Source organism: Empidonax traillii, unplaced genomic scaffold (assembly GCF_003031625.1).
Source record: "Empidonax traillii isolate 1590-97213 ecotype Southwest subspecies unplaced genomic scaffold, ASM303162v1 scaffold1356:size330773, whole genome shotgun sequence".
Lineage (NCBI taxonomy): Eukaryota > Metazoa > Chordata > Aves > Passeriformes > Tyrannidae > Empidonax > Empidonax traillii.
In genome coordinates this window covers 238,123-253,968 of record NW_020956549.1, presented here as the reverse complement: position 1 = coordinate 253,968, position 15,846 = coordinate 238,123, and the positions used below count along the sequence as shown (strand labels likewise).

General features: G+C 48.3%; 1 long non-coding RNA gene across 1 annotated transcript; it reads left to right on the top strand.

Annotated features, from left to right (window-relative positions):
- Positions 1–895: 895 nt before the first annotated feature.
- LOC114069767 lies at positions 896–2,737 on the top strand. The gene is made up of 2 exons (XR_003573825.1): positions 896–1,551; positions 2,034–2,737. It is a non-coding gene; the product is annotated as an uncharacterized LOC114069767 (long non-coding RNA).
- Positions 2,738–15,846: the final 13,109 nt, after the last annotated feature.

Below are 15,846 nucleotides of genomic sequence, written 5' to 3'. Positions count from 1 at the left end.
CGGCCCGGCCCGGCCCCGCCGCCTCCTCCGCGGCCCCGGGCGGGCGGAGAGAGCGGCGCCCCCGCCGCCGCAGCGACCCCTGCGGGCAGGAGGAGCGAGCGCCGCGGCAGCGAGGGCGTGTGAGGGGAGAGAGGGGCCGGGGGAGCTTGGTGAGGGATTGGGGTGATTCGAGGAGGGTTTGAGGGGATTCGAGAGGGGTTGGGGGCTCCTTAGAGAGGGTTTGGGGAAGCTTGAAAAGGGTTTGGGGTGATTTGAGAAAGATTTGGGGCTCCTTGAGGAGGGTTTGGGGCAGCTACAATCACTTGGAGGAAGGTTTTGGTGAGGTGGGGACCGGTCTCTTCTACAGTACCTGCAATGACAAGAGGAAATGGCCTGAAGCTGTGACAGGGGAGGTTCAGATTAGATATTAGAAAAAGATCACAGAATATTCTGAATTGGAAGAGAGCCAGAAGGATCATCCAGTCCAACCCCTGGCCCTGCACAGACCCCCCAACAATCCCACCCTGTCCCTCAGAGCGTTGCCCAAACCCTCCTGCAGCTCTGGCAGCCTTGGGGCTGTGCCCACTGCCCTGGGGAGCCTGTTCAGTGCCCAACCACCCTCTGGGGGAAGAACCTTTCCCTGAGATCCAACCTGACCCTCCTCTGACAGAGCTCCATGCCGTGACAAGGCCAAAGGATCAGTGTGAGGGTTTTTTTTTTTTTTTTTTTTGTGATGAGGAGGTTTGGGAGAGGCCAAAATCCCAGCTCCCTTCCATCCAACTGGGCAGAAGCTGAGTTAGAAGCCCTGAAACCCAAACTGGGGCTCTGAGCTTGGACCGCTGCCTGTTCTCAGAGGCAGGGCACATCCATCCTCGGGGTCATCAGCCCAGCACGTGGGGTCGGAGTTGAGTTCTCTCCTGTTCTCTCCCGCAGGCCTTTGGCAGCAAGGGTGGCAATTCCTGGAAGAAATGAGCCCCCTCGTTACGATGGAGCAGAGCCGAGTCCTGCCCGGCGGAGGTGGTTGGCATTTCGGGATCACCCGTTCCTGGTCACGGGAGCTGCGCTGTGTGAGCCCCGTGCCCTCTTAGGGAACGCCGGGCATGGGCTGAATCCCTGGCTGGGGTTGTGCACGCCATAAATCCACCCGGCGATGACAGGGACACTCCAAACCCTCCGAGTTGTTTTTGCCTCCGTGGCTCAGGCTCCGGGCGATCCCAGGCTGTGGCTCCGCCGCTCCCGTCCCATGAGAGGGCAGCACGAGCCCGCCGGTGTCACGGATGCGGGTTTATAGGTGCTGAAATTGGGCAGCATCGATTCTGAAACTCCTTCCGAAGCGATGTGTGTGTGTGTCTGCTTAAACCTTGCCCCGGAGCATCCCCATTCCAGTGACTAATGTGTGAAAGCAACCAGGAGTGGGTTTCCCTGAGGATAAAAAGTGTGGTGAACATCGATCCTGCCTGCATTCCTGCAGGAGACTGTGGAAAGCCTTCATCCTCATGCTGAGCAGGATCTGCAGCTCCCATCATGCTGCAGCACGACCAGGACTGATTGCTCTGGAACATCACCTCTTGGGTGTGCAAGACATAAGATTAAAAACATATTTACAGTTTGCTTTATTTGTTTTCTTATTTTTGAGTCCATAGAGCACCCTCAGGTTGTTTTTCCAGGCTCTTCCCTAAAGCACTGTAAAATCTGGCATGAAATCAGCCAGCCAGCAAGACCAACAGCTGACAGCTCAGCTGAATAAAGACGTTGGGTTGTCAAGTAGCACTTTCTGTGCCTCGGTGTCACTGGCAATGTGGTCTCCTGCAAATTCACCCTCTGAAGTCCCTGCTGAGTCTGCCTTTCAAGTGTCAGCTCCCAGGATGGTTTTTTCCCTCCCAACATGGCCATTTATCCACTGGTTAGCCCCAAGCTCTGCTGTGCAGAGCCCACAAAGCTGTCACTCATCCTCTGTTGTTGCTTACCACTGCTCAAAGCCAGTAGTTTGTTCTTTGTCATTTCATGAAGTGAGTCCAGTGCCTTTAATAACCCCTTTCTATTTTCCCTTCCAGCTGAGTAATACTGAAGTTGCTTTTCCTGGGATAATCCATAGAGATGGATGTTGGGCAAGGAAAATGCAGAAGGAAGCCAGGATCATGTGAGTGTGTTGGACCAGGAGAAAGTACGAGGTTTATATTCAGTGTTTATCTGAAGTGATTGCTGTTTATGCACCTAACCTTGTGACAGAGCAAAAACACTGCCAGAAGAATGTTATTACCTGAGAAGCTGTTTATTCCCCTTTAAAAATTCCTGAACTGGCAAAGGGGCCCTAAAAAGGAAGACGTGGGGATTCCTCTGTCCTGTGTGTGGGTGTCAGCAGCCAAAACATCTCTGTCCCCTGTTCCCTCTGCTGGGACAGCAGGGAATTTCTGGGTCCAGGAACCTGCTCCTGAAAACTGCTGAGTGAACTCCAGGTAGTGTTTACTGGAATCCACTGGAGGGGTGATCCCTGAGCCCATTTTTTAAGCTTGTCACTGGGAGCTTTAGCCTGTGGAAGGGCCCAATCCTGGGAGCTTTGGAGCTCTTTAATCCTCAGTAACTTTGATTGGAGTTAAGGGTCACCTCAGAACCTCCTGGGAGGAGGCCCTGAGCGGCCTCAGCTTTTAAAGTTAATGGTTTTGAGCATGAGAACCTGGCCTGGGAGTTTTTAATTTGAATTTGCTGGTTTTAGCTTCAGCTTGAAACCGTCTCAAATAGTTTTTGTGCCCTCAGTACTGGATGTTACTTTGTTAGAACCTTCCCTGTTGTTGGTCTTGCAGGTGCCAAGTCCATCCCCTGTCTTCGGCAACTGTAGCCAACGGACTGAGATCAGGCATGAATTTGGCCGGGGATAATTGAAATAATAAATAAAATTTGAAAAAAATTATATGTATAAATCAAGAGTTTGAGTTTGGAATAGCTTCTGAGATTCTGAAAGTAATTGAAGTAATGCAGGAGAAAATACGCCATGAAATCTGTTTTCCATTATTGCCTGAGATAGTATGTCTTAAAATTTGATCAAACCCTTTTTTTTTTTTTTAAATGTGATGAAGACAATGCAGCTCAAAGTGATGTGGAGATCTGAGGTCATTTTCGGTGTGGTATTTGTAAATTGTTTTAGACTTACCATTATAATTTATTTATTGATAAGATTTGCTTTTCCTACTGGGATCTCACAGCAAACAGTTTCTGACTGAGTGGTATTTTTGAAAGAAGAGGTAATGAAAGCTCATTATTGATACATCTGTGCCTGATAGTTTTCTTGTCCAGACCCAGCCTGTTGTATAACAACACAGTGCAGTGGGAGAGATCTGATGTCCTCTCTTGCCTTGTGTTTAAGAAAAAGTGAAGTGACTTATGTGACAGTCCCATGTTCGTGTTGCCCCGTGGGTTTTGTGACGTTCTCCAGCAAAGCCAAACAGGACAAGGACACTCCATTCCTGTTGCTTTAAAGGAATGTATTTCCAGCTTGAGTGGCTTCTGAGCTCGATAGCTGTGAGCAACAACACACAGAGTTCAGGGGGGGGAATAACCACACACATCAGTGAGCAAGAGGGGTCAGAGGAGTTTATTCCCAGGGCTGTCAGTTTTCCCCTGTAGGAGCAGATGTGCTCCCCTTGCTGGTTTTGCATTCTTATTCCCACACCATCAGTCAATCCCCGTGCCTCTGTAGTTTTTATCCACTTCATATCTTTCCTGAGGGATGTTCCTGGCTCCCTCCTCAGAGGGAATTGCTTTGGAGGCTCCATCCATCCCCACAGGGATCGAATCGCAGACTGACGTATCTCACTGAGCCACGATTCAACCGAGGTCCAGCTCAGATTGTGGATGTAATTTAGGGTCAAAAGGAAGCCTGTTTCTTGTCTTCTCCCTTGGTAATACAGGGAATTCACCCTCAGAGAATTTATGAACATGTCAATTGGTCAAATAAGAGTGTTCTGGATATTCACAGGAATAATTTACTACCTGGCAGGGCTCGTTTGTTTACACCCTCCATAGGGATCCCTTGGGACAGATTTAATCCTGGGCCTGGATATTTGATTGGGGACAGCTCTTGGGGTATCTGCTGGGATGTTTGTAGTCCATAGACAGTCAGCTGTGGGATATTTTAAGGTAAAATAAATATATATGAGTTTTTCCACCCCATCAGTGAGGATCTGCGTAACTCCCAAAGTGCTCAGCTCATGGCTCAATGCAAACACTTCTGATGTTGCTGAAAACAAGCCCCAGTCTGCTCAAATTGATTTTAAAGGCAACAGAAAACCCAGGAGGTCGTGCAAGTGCCTTGTTTGATCAGAGCCAGCACAGGGGAAGGCACAGTGCAAGGCTGGCAGGGAAAGAGGGGGAGCTGGAGGCTGAGAGCTGATGGATTCATCAGGGCATCCCTGTTGGATACAGCAGGGCTGGAAGGTGGCAGTACCAGCTGAGGAGTTTTCACTGCAGCAGCTTGTACAGATCTCTGCTGCACCCCCAGCACTCAGGTGGGCAAATCTGTGTGTGTGGAGCAGTGCAGGATGTGTGAGAGAAGGGCTGCTCTCCAATTTAAGTTTTAATCCAAGCACTTCAAACAGGCACCTGGAGTTAAAGGGCTAATTCAGGGTTTGTTTCTCTAAATACCTTCTGTAAAATGCAGTTAAAGACACTTTCTATGAGCTCCAGTCTTACCAAGCTCCAAGCAGCATGTGAAGTGTTCAGTTTATTCTTCACTGAGTGTGTCTTTCACACTCTGTAAATTAAAATATGGCCTTGGGTGGGTCGTGGAGCCAATGGCAAAGCTGGGCATGGGGTGGCAGAGCAGAAGCACGTGGTGATCTGGTCCCAGTTATGTGACATCTGGCTCTGCCTTCAGCCTTAAAACGGAGCTGCAAACACAGCAGCAAGAGCAGATTGCTGGAAAGGTCTTTGCACAGCCCCATGAATGGTCAGGGCTCAGAAAAATAACACGTGAGGGACTCAGGGGTCAGTTTGTGGAGGAGGTGCAAGTCATGTGCTCGCTCAGATGCTGCTGGAGATCCACCAGGGAGGCTCCTCGGGGAGCTCTCAGGGCTCCCTCATCTCTTGTGTCTCTCCAGCAGCTTGTGCAGTTGAATTAACATTTACTGTTGGTGCATTTCTCCCCACAAGTCTGGAAAAGGCAGAGCAAGGTTCTCCTAGACAACCATTCCAACAGCAAGGACAACCAGAGTGGGTTTACAAGGGTGGGAATCATCTCAGTAGTGGCACAGCAGAGAAGGATGTGGAGGTTTTAGGGGATCACAGCTGATTATGATTCAGTTGTTGGTGCTATTTTGGACTATTTTCATCTGGCAAGTGTTAACAGGAAAGTCACGTGAGACACGGGGTGATTAATCTGTGCCACCCTGGGAGGCATCAGAGCTCCCAGCTTGGAGCACCCAGGGAGAGCAGGACACACTGGAGACCAAAGGAGAGCCAGAAGAGCAACCAAACTTCTGGAGCTGTGGAGGAAGATTTAATAAACCCAGCAATCAAAGAGGAAGGGTAGGTTGTGCTCAGGACAGCCTTCCAGTGGGGAAAGGTAAGAGGCTGAATCTGCTCTCCTCTGACTCTGCTGCAGGTGCTGAACTTCCAGCAAAACACACTTCAAGGAGGTTTTTCTAGGTTTTGTGGATGACCTCAAGGGAATTTTCCAAGGATCTGAACCTTATATTTAAAAAACCCAAACATCCCTAACAAATGAGGGAGGGGAGGGGTGATAAGATGAAATCCACACCTCTGCCAGGATGGGATACCCGTATTTTTGCACACTGTAGGGTATATTAAATCTGTGAGGCTGACCTGAGCATATCTGGATGCAGCAAATGCTGTAAATGCCTGAAATTCTTGGGAATTGGTGGAGAACTACCAGTTTTGGAGGTCAGATGATTTTGGTGAGCAGAGAGCCTGTAGCCACCTGAATATTTCCTTAGCTCCCAGCAGTCCAGTTTACCAAGAGCTGCTTTCTTGGAGGTGATTTGTTGCTGAAATTAAAAAAAAAAAAAAATCAGAGAAATCAGTCAAACATTTAGATTGCTTCTCTGATTCCAACAAACACAGATCAGGGAATTGGGGTGGGAATCTTGAAGAGTTTCCTCCTAAGGTTAAAGAGGACCAAGCCTTGCTGTCTGAACTCTTTGGTTTTGAGGGTTCCAGAAGTAAATTGTAGCTTCCTTCTTTCTGCTGATGAGGTTTTCAGCAGGCTCTCGGACAGGGATGCAGGGAGAAAATTGTTCCTGAGCTTGCTCTGGTTTTAGTGAATGCTGCCAAACTGAAGGAAAAGGTAGAAATTCCCCCTTTTTTTTTTTTTTTTTCAGCCTAAAAGCTCAAAAGGTTTTCACAATCTTGAGCTTTGTTTTGTGGGTTTTTTGGGTTTTTTTTTGGTTTTTTTTTTTAATGATTTTTAAATTTCAACCTCTTTTCTCCTATTTTAGAGGAGGTAAATTGAGATCATTTCAAGCCCTCTGTGGGGTGGTTTTTCAGGTGTTCTTTGGCTTTGATGAAATGGAGCTCGTGTGGTTCCTGGACAAGGTGGGATTTAGTGGGAGCCTGGTGGGATTTAGTTCTTCCACAAAAGCATCCTTTCCCCACAGTGTTAATTACTCATTTGTGCCAAATGGGGAATGAGAAACAGAGTTTAAGGATCTAATTAGCATTCGGTTCTCCCTTCAGCAGATCAGCCTTTACACTCATAAACTCGGTGATAAAGCTATTTTCAGTTACTTTCTACTCATCTGAGAATCTTCCAGCCTCCACAGAATCTGAACTTCCAGGTTAGGAAAACAAACATGTGAAAAGAAAAGCTAGAAATAATATCTTGCCGCCTTTAAAAAAAGGACAAATGTCATTTTTATGTGCATTAATCTTCTTTTTTAGCCCAGCAGTGATTACTGCATGTGCCAGAAGAACCTGTTAACATTAAATCTTCTTCATAAATCTTTTGTTCTGACATATCTAGAGTGGGCACAGTTTAAAAATACATATATTTCATCCTGATTTGGCGTATTCCCTTATAGGAATAGATAACATAAGGTACCACTGTAACAATCTGACAGTGTCTGAGGAAAGCAATATTATCTTTACCACCACAGAGGGGCATAACTAAAGCAGTGTTGAAAAGCCATAGGTCAATGTTATTGCTTTGGATCTACACCAAGGAATGCTACAATTTTTTATTTATTTTTTTTTTTAAACAAGTGTTTCTTCTCAGAAATCAGGCCTACAGGATTTGATTCAGGGCTCTTAATTCTGGAAAGCGTTTTGAGGTCTGCTAAAGGTGCCATGTTTAGTCATAAAAATAACAGAATGAAAAATACAGGGGTGTATTTATAGTAAGAATAATGAAGATTTATAGGGTAACGATAGTTGCAGTGCTCCTGGCCTGGGAACTCTGTATTGAACAGAGTGATTGAATGTTTGGCTTTTAAAAAAAGAGAGAGGGGAAAAAAAAAAAACCCAAAAACCTAACCAACAAAAAACCCAGATGAATAATGAAAACCAAATCCTTTCTCTGGTGAAAAGCCAAACCTGTGTTTTGAAAATTAAATGTTTTTTTGGGTTAAGTGGTGAAAAAAATGGACTTGATCTCTGCAACAGCTTGGATTTGTTATTGGAACCAGTTGGCTGTGCCATGGAGGAGAGGAATTTTCTGGTAATTAGGGCAGGAACAGGGAGTCAGGAGCAGTAGGGTCTGTTCCTGGCTCGGGCACTAACACGCTATGGAGCCTTGGGAAATGCACTGCCTCGTTTGTACCTTGGCTTTCCCATCCAGAAAATGGGAATAGGGAAACAATTCCACCTCACAAACTGCACACACTAATTAAGGGACGTTTCCACAGCACCTTGGGGTCGTTACTGCTGGAGGAGGGATTTTCACAGGGACATGTTTAACTGCTTTTGAAAAGTCCTGCCATAAACATTTACCAACCTGATTGCCCAGATTCCTAAATCCACGTGTGGGCATCTAATTGGATTTCTGGTTTCCAGAGGTTTGTCTGCGATTGAAAAGAACATGGTGGGGAGTGTTTTCTCACTGGAGTGTGTAAACAGAGGGATCACAGGACTCCCTCCCGCTGGGATCCTGCCATTTACCTTGGCCAATTCCTCAGGCTCCCCCTGCTCCCAGCAGTGAGGTGTGAGCACAGAATCAGGGAATATGCTGAGCTGGAAGGGACCCCCAAGGATCATCCAGTCCAACCCTTGGACCTGCACAGACACCCCAGAAATCCCCGCCATCCCTTAGAGTGTTGTCCAAACCCTCCTGCAGCTCTGGCAGCCTTGGGGCCGTGCCCACTGCCCTGGGGAGCCTGTTCAGTGCCCAACCAACCTGTGGGGGAAGAACCTTGCCCTGAGATCCACCCTGAGCCTGCCCTGACACAGCTCCAGCCATTCCCTGCACGTTCTGTTGCAAATGGGGAACGATCAGCCAGTTGATTCATGCAATGGATGGTCTCTGGATGGGGCAGAAGTGCCCCTGGCCCTGCTGGGTGCATCTTCCTCGGGAAAGCAGCGGAGTTAATCTGCGCATCCTCGCTGGAGTTACCCCAGTATTCCCAAGGCCCCAAATCTGATTTGGCTTGGGTTTCCCAGTGGCCCAGTTCCTAAATCACCTTCTGTCAGCGTTAGAGCTGTTCAGCCACCCCTTCCTCCGGCCGCTGCCGTGGTCTGTGAGCACCAGGAATGCTGCTGGCCTTGGACACCATCCCTCCCTCCCTCCCCGGAGCACGGGAAACGCGCACTGACAGGACAGGAAATTCTCCTGAACCACAAGGACCTGGAGCTCTCCCCTCGCCTTCCTGTGGGCCTTACCCAGCTCTCAGCCTGGGTCTTTAAAGGTTATTTATAGCACCGGTTGCATTAACAGGTTTGTGTTTTTCTTCTTCTGTCAACCAAGTTATTTCTCCAGTTGGGACTTTCTGGTTGTTTTTATTCAAAGCATCGGAGACGGGCCCAGGAATGTGGCGGTCCCGCAGGACAATGATCCCTTGGAGCTTCATGGGCAGCCAAGTGGGATTTGTCTTTCTGGGAGGCTCTCAGTCAGCGGTGGACAGGCTCTCAAGTCTCCAGTGCAAAACAAATAGCTCCAAACTGGGGCAGGATTGGGTTTCACAAGTATTTCTGTTCAGGAGCAGCAGATTTCCAGGTCGGAGTCACGTTCTCCTTGCTGTGGCTGATTGTTCCAGAACACAATCACATTCTCCTTGCTATGGCTGATGTCTCCTGCACCACCACTGTTGCCCTTTCTCATCCCGTTTGCACAGTGTGTTGGAACCACTTGGGGAATTAATTCCAAAAGAAAACAAAATAATCCCCTCCCCTTTGTTTGTTTGATTTTTTTTTTTTTTCATTCTGTTAGAGTATTTTTATTTTCAGGTCAGCTCCCTAAACCATATTTCAGCTGGAGAAACAAGTCATGGAGACAGTGAGAAGGTGACAAGGGGTGGAAATATGGGAGATGCTTAAGCCAGTGCTTCGACTGGAACCAATACCTGTGCAACTGGAGGCTGAGCCAGACCAAAAGGAGCTCCCTTGTGCTCCTCTTTGAGTCAGGAGTGACACTCAAAGTGAGTCTTGGCTGCAGGGATGAGCAAGACCTAAGAGTGTCGTTGGGTGTTTGTGTCTTTGGTGGGTAGAAAGTGCTGCTCTTCCTTGGGCATAAAAGCTCTGCCACGGACAACAAGCTCCCAGGCTGGCTCTGGGTTTGCAGGGGAAAAAGGGTGAGGTGGGGATGGGGCAGTACTAGGATGCCTACATTTCAGGAGCGTGACTTTTTAATAAGTTCAAAAATTGGTGTGTGACTTTTCATTCTTCACATGGCACCTCTTTGTGTGGCAGGATGACGTGTGCTAATGTAGGAAAGGAACCAGGCATCATCCTAGATGGAATATTGGCTGCATCTGACCGATGGTCCAAGAGGTGACAGTGTTTTAGTTGGGGACCTTATAAAGGTGTTCTCACAAGACCTCTGGGATACAAGGATTCCGACACAGGGAAGAGAAAATCTGCTTTTAAAAGTGCTAAGCCCTTCCTGCAAACTAATGATTTCATCTTCTCCTGCTGGAGCTGCTGGTGCTTGGCCAGGAGGGATCTGTAGCTGGCACACAGGCAACTGTTCTGCTGTCTTTGGAGAAAGGTGATATTTTGTCTAGCAAAGCAAGGCAAGGAGTGTTGGGAAACATTCACACAGCTGAATAACATGCAGGATGGGGAGAATTCTCTCCCCCACAACGTCTGATCCTCACAAGGAGTTAAACAGGGCTTATGGAGTGAGTAGATGGTGGGCTGGTCCTCTCTTAAAAAGCCTTTTTTTCACAGGAAGAAGGACAGAGAAGAGTAAAAGTTCAACTTTGTTTACCCCAGATTTATTCTGGAGCGTAACATGTATCGTAAACAACTTTCCTCACAGGAAAGAACGTGCACAAAGCCTGTTCTGACTTATTTTCTCTGCTCTTCAGATTTAGCCCCAAAGTAGTAGGAGCTCCTATCTTTTCCCTAAATGTCCATGCTTTTACAAACCAAACCCAACATGTAAGTTCACTGACTGTGGGCTCTGTGTTTGCCACACAGGGACACGAGCTCTGAATGGCCACCCTGGACCCAAACTGGTTTCCAGTGCAGACTCAGAGCAAGAACCTGTAACCCTGAAGGATGTGAGCAAACCTGGGGCTGCTCCCTTGTTTTTGTTGGTTCCATAAAGCCTGGGAGAGCAACTGCAGCTCCTCCTGGGAGCCAACTCAGCCCCTAACAAGGCTTCCTTTCCCCTGAGGTCTCTGCTGACCTTCAGTTCACTCTTCACTGCTGTGTCACCCTGGCAGCCCTGGAGCCTGCCCTGACCTCGGGTCATCCCTGCAGAAGTCACTGGGAGTGACTGGGAAGTCCCTGGGAATGAACTGGCAGCACCAAAGCCTCCAGCACATCCGTGTTCCTTCAGGGTCAGATTTTGGATCCATCTGTTGGTGGTTTATCCCCTGTTAACTGCTGGTAGCAGTTCAGGTCTCACCCAAAATGTGACGAGGCTTAGAACTGTGAATATTCCTGGAATACATCCATCTGCAGCCAGGCTTCTCCTATGGAGTGTGGGCAAAGCATATGTTTGTTCAGTGAACTGGAGGTGTTTGGAATTCAACTTCAGCCCCTCAAGACATCCCCAGACCTCCAAAACAGGCTGTTCTGGGAGCTAAACCTCTGGATTAGAAGGATTGAGTTGTGGAGGTGAACAGATCCACGTCAAATTGAACAGATGATGGGGAAACAGGGCTCTTGAGCTCTCTGGAGACCCATGAAATGTCCCAGTGAGTTTTTTTCACAGAGCTGCACAGTTTTCCCCTTTGTCATTTAACTAATTGCTTTGCTGCAGTGAAGTGAAGACCTAAAGTCATCAGAGAATCTTTGGAGCAGATGAAAACACCCAGGAGACACCTGGTTAGGTGTTAGGAGAGGTTAGGACACCTCTCTGGCAGGAATCATCTCCTGACTTGGTGTTGTGTGCTCTCTTTGGTTTCTGCCTCAGCCTGGTCCTACATTCTTCAATGGCAAAGGAGAGCTGGATCCTGTCCTGGACTGTGGACAGGGCTGGAAGTCCAGCACACATCCAGAATCCTGCCTGGAAGTGCCTCTGAGTGACAAGAGTGCCCACACAACTCAGGACAGAACAGATCCTGTGTGATCTATGCTGAGCATCCAGTTCACAAGCACATCCTGGATCTGGGGCTTTTCCAGCCTCCTGCAACATCTCTGAATTTGGGTCTTTGGTCCAGATGGAAGCTCGAGAGCTCGTTCAACTCTGAGCACATCAGCTTGAAACCAGTATTTGGGAGTTTTGGGACACAACTGGACAGCGGGAGCTCAGCTGGCTGCGTGGAAGGGAAACCTTTACCCATGCACCACGTGGCTGGCAAGATGCAGCTGTGGAAGGGGACGTGGCATCTCTCTGCCATGCTGTGGGCTGCCAGGAGCAGGCTATTGGGGTTGCCAGGCTTTGGGACAGCAGTCCTGGTGTTCCCCAGCCCGGCTGGGAGGTGAAATCTGTCTGATCTCAGGATTGCTTTCAGCAGCTGGCTCCAGGGAGAAGGGAGGAACAGCCTGTGTGGGATGGAAGGGCCCTGCTCTCTGGCTCGGGAGAGCGTGGGGGGTTTGGGGGGGTGGGGGGGGAGCGTTTCTGGCAAGCAACAAACTTGTCCAAATAAACAAAAGGCTAAAAACAGCCCGTCCTCAGCCCCCTGAGAAACCCTGAGGCAGATGCTGTCAGAGACTGGAGGTCCTTGTTGGGAATCCCGTGGATAATCACTGACAGCAGGCAAACACATGGCAGTGCAGAGAGGGCTCTCTGTTCTCCAAAATCACTGGAATATCTGCCTTGTCCGTGCCCATGGAAGCACAGCAGCTGCTGGGGCTGGGGAGGGAGCAGGGCTGCCCTTGGCTGGGCTCTGGGTGGTGTGTGGCCTCCAGCAAGTTGCCTCTTTTACTCTGTAGATCCTTCTCTTGTGTGTGGAGGTCAAGGACAGGCAGCTGCTTCCCTGGGGGTTCGTGGTCAGGCTTGTAAACGTTGCAAGGTGCAGCTGGAAGGCTCTGTGTTCAGCATGGGTATGTGGCCAAAGTGGATTTGAGCCTTTATATCTGAGCTGAAGGTGAGGAGGGAGGAGAAGTTCAGCTCAAAGCTCATCTTACAACACGATATTTTTTTTTTTTTTGCCACCAGTGAAAACAAGAAATGAAGCAAAGAGAGGAGGGGGCTGGGTACGATCAGAGGTGACACTGGACCAGGATTGGCCTCTCTCATGAAATGCTTTCCTCGTGTTTTGCTGCTTTGTGAGCCCAATTTTTGGCTCTGTTATGAGGTGATCTGTATTTCAGGCTCAGTGATGGCTGTGTGAGGTGACTGGGGCTCAAGAGGGGAACACTCTGAGTGTGGTTCCACTGTGTGGAAGAGGCAGGGAATTTGGGATTAAAGGAATGAAAGGAGGAGTCAGATCAGGCTGCAGTGCCTTGTCCGTGCTGTGTAAGGTGCTCCCTTCCTGCTGCTTTCTGCTGTCGAGTCTCATGGCATGTAGATAGGAAAGAAATACTTGTTTCCTTGGATTCATGGACTTCCTTCCTTTCACAGGAGTTAAACCGAGACAGGAGGTGGAAATAACCGTGAGAGCCTTGGACCTGAGGGCATGGTGTTGTTTTCTCCCCCTGTAAACATGGAAACCTCTTCCAGATCTGTCCATGTCCACAACAACTGATTGTCCTGTAGTGAAAATGAACCTGCTAAGCAAAACTTAAACCTGTAAAAATCCTGGGATTCAATTCTCAGCAGGACCATGCAAAGTAACCGTGTCGTTCCTGCTGCACCTGAGCACTCCAAACCAGCCTGGGAAGCGACGAGATTTTCTAGCCATGCTCTGAAATCTTGTTTTATGGTTTAGGGGCATCCCAGGGACACAGCAAAGCATTTTTCACCGAGCTGTGAATTTGTGTGTCCCTGGAAATTTCCTATGGAAGGAGTATCTACAGGGAGGGGGCGTCTTGGGCAGGTGCTGATGTGAAAATATACAGAGCCACACGTGGGCTCCAGAAACACAACAAGCTGGATCCAGCACTTTCTCAAAACAGAGTTTTCTGTTCTGTTTCTTATTTTATTCCTTCTTAAGGCTTTCCCAGCATCCCTCATTGGAATTTATAATCTGCTCTGTTTCATAATTTATCATGGCTTCTGGTCTCAAACTCAGCACAACTCACAGCCCTCCTGGTGAAGTAGTAGCAGATTGTTCCCATCTGATCCCATTCCTGCAGATCCTGAGAAGTCACAGTTGAGTTAAAAAGTCACATGTGCAGTTAACTTGTTGAAAAGCACCAAAAGGAGAGGCCAAAGTGAAGGGACTGGACCGTTTGGTGTGATTGGAAATCAAGCTAGGAATACTCAGTGGGAATTATCTCATGGAGATGACTGTACCTGGTTCACTGTGGCACTGCTATGTTGCCTTCTGAGCCTTCCCACTCCTGGATGTGGCCATTCCTTGTTTCTGGGAAAGCCTGGCAGCTCCCTTTATGTGGGTCATAGCAATCCATCATCCAGGGCTGTGGAACTGCACCTGGAGCAGTGGAATGTCAAATAGCTGCTGGCTTCTCTGCAGGCAAAGAGAATACGTGCTCTCAGGCACTGGAAAAGCTTCTTAAGAAACCCTGGGATGCTGTGAAACTTGCCAGGAGATCTCCAAATAGATACTTATCAGTTTGTTTGAATTTAGTTCTCCTTTGGGCCAGAGGGTTTGAAATCTCTGGGTCTCAAAGAAGACAAGGGAAATGTAGGAAGTGGTTCTGCAGGAAATCCTTTTCTTCTCTGTCTTGCCGCCTAAGTTTGCGTTGAAGAGATCTGAATGACTTTAGTGTCGTTGTCCATCCAATAGGCTGATTTTAGGGAAAGGTTCTTTCCCCAGAGGGTGGCTGGGCACTCAACAGGCTCCCAGGGGCAGTGGGCACAGCCCCAAGGCCACCAGACCTCAAGGAAAATTTGGACAACGCTCTCAGGGATTGTTGGGGTGTCTGTGCAGGGCCAGGGGTTGGACTGGATGATCCTTGTGGGTCCCTCCCAACTCAGGGTACCCTATGATTCTATGAAATAGAAACCCTCATCTGGGCCGTCCCTAAACTCTTCCCATAAAAGAGCGTGTCGGAAACAGTCAGTACCAACATTCCCACTGCACAACTTCCCTCTCACTGAAGAGAAATGGGAACTTTCTTAACTTGCCTTGGCCAGGAAACACCACAAATCTGTCAGTTCAAGGAAGTTCTTTACCCTTCCCAAGAGCAAGGTTGGCCTGCAAAGCCCAGAATTCCTGCGGATTCCCTGCTGTCTCGGTAATCCCAGGGACTGCTCAGCAACTTTTGCAGTGGGATATCTGGGAGCAAGGATACAAACCCTGTGTTTTGAACTCTCTTGGCTGTGTTTGCCTTGGTAGGTTATAAATACTGTTCCCAGGACAAACATTCTGGGAGCTAATGAGCCCAACAGCTGCTCCAAGGCTGTCCACCCCTGACACCAGGAAACACTCAGCCATGTGAAAAAGATTTTAACGTGCCCAGACACTCTGATATAAGAGGCTGAACGTGTGTCTAAAGCGCAGGGGGGGTGTTCCCCACATCTATTTTACACCTTCAAAGGAAAAAGTCCTTTACTGACCATCTTTGATGCCTGCAGCTGTCAGGACAAGACCAGCACAGACCATCATCTCTTTGACACTGGTGCAAATCCAGCTGTTTTCGATAAAATTGCAGAAGGATGAGATTATGAAGTGTGTCACAAACATCTCCCTGCGTTTTTGTGAGGATCCATCTGAAATGTGCCACATGCAGACAGCATTCACTGATACCCCCTGGCTCTCCGAGCACCAGTAAATCCACTTTAACTGGCTGATTAAACTGGATTTACAGCTGCTTTGCACTACAGGAGCAACCAAAGGTGTCCTGGCTCGTGCTGATCTAAAGTATCAAAGAATTTGTAAACAGGATCTAGGAGCTATTTGAAGAATTGAATAACTTTGTCTGTAAGTTTGGATCAACACAGCACAAATGTCCATGATTCACTTCAGAGGAGACACAAACAGAATTACTGTGTCAGGGTCAATCCTGAGTTAGGCAGGAAAAGTGTGCAAGCGATCTTGCACTTCATAGAATCACAGTTTGAGGTTTTTTTGAATCCCTGAGTTTGAAGGATCGTCGAGTCCAGCTCCTGGCCCTGCCCAGGAGAAACCCCAAAAATCCCTCCATGTGCCTGGGAGCGTTTTCCAAGCACTTCTCCACTGTGAGAAGCTGCGTGAGAGTGAAAAGATGAACACTCTGTGTGGAAATCTGCCTCTCAGCCACGCTTTG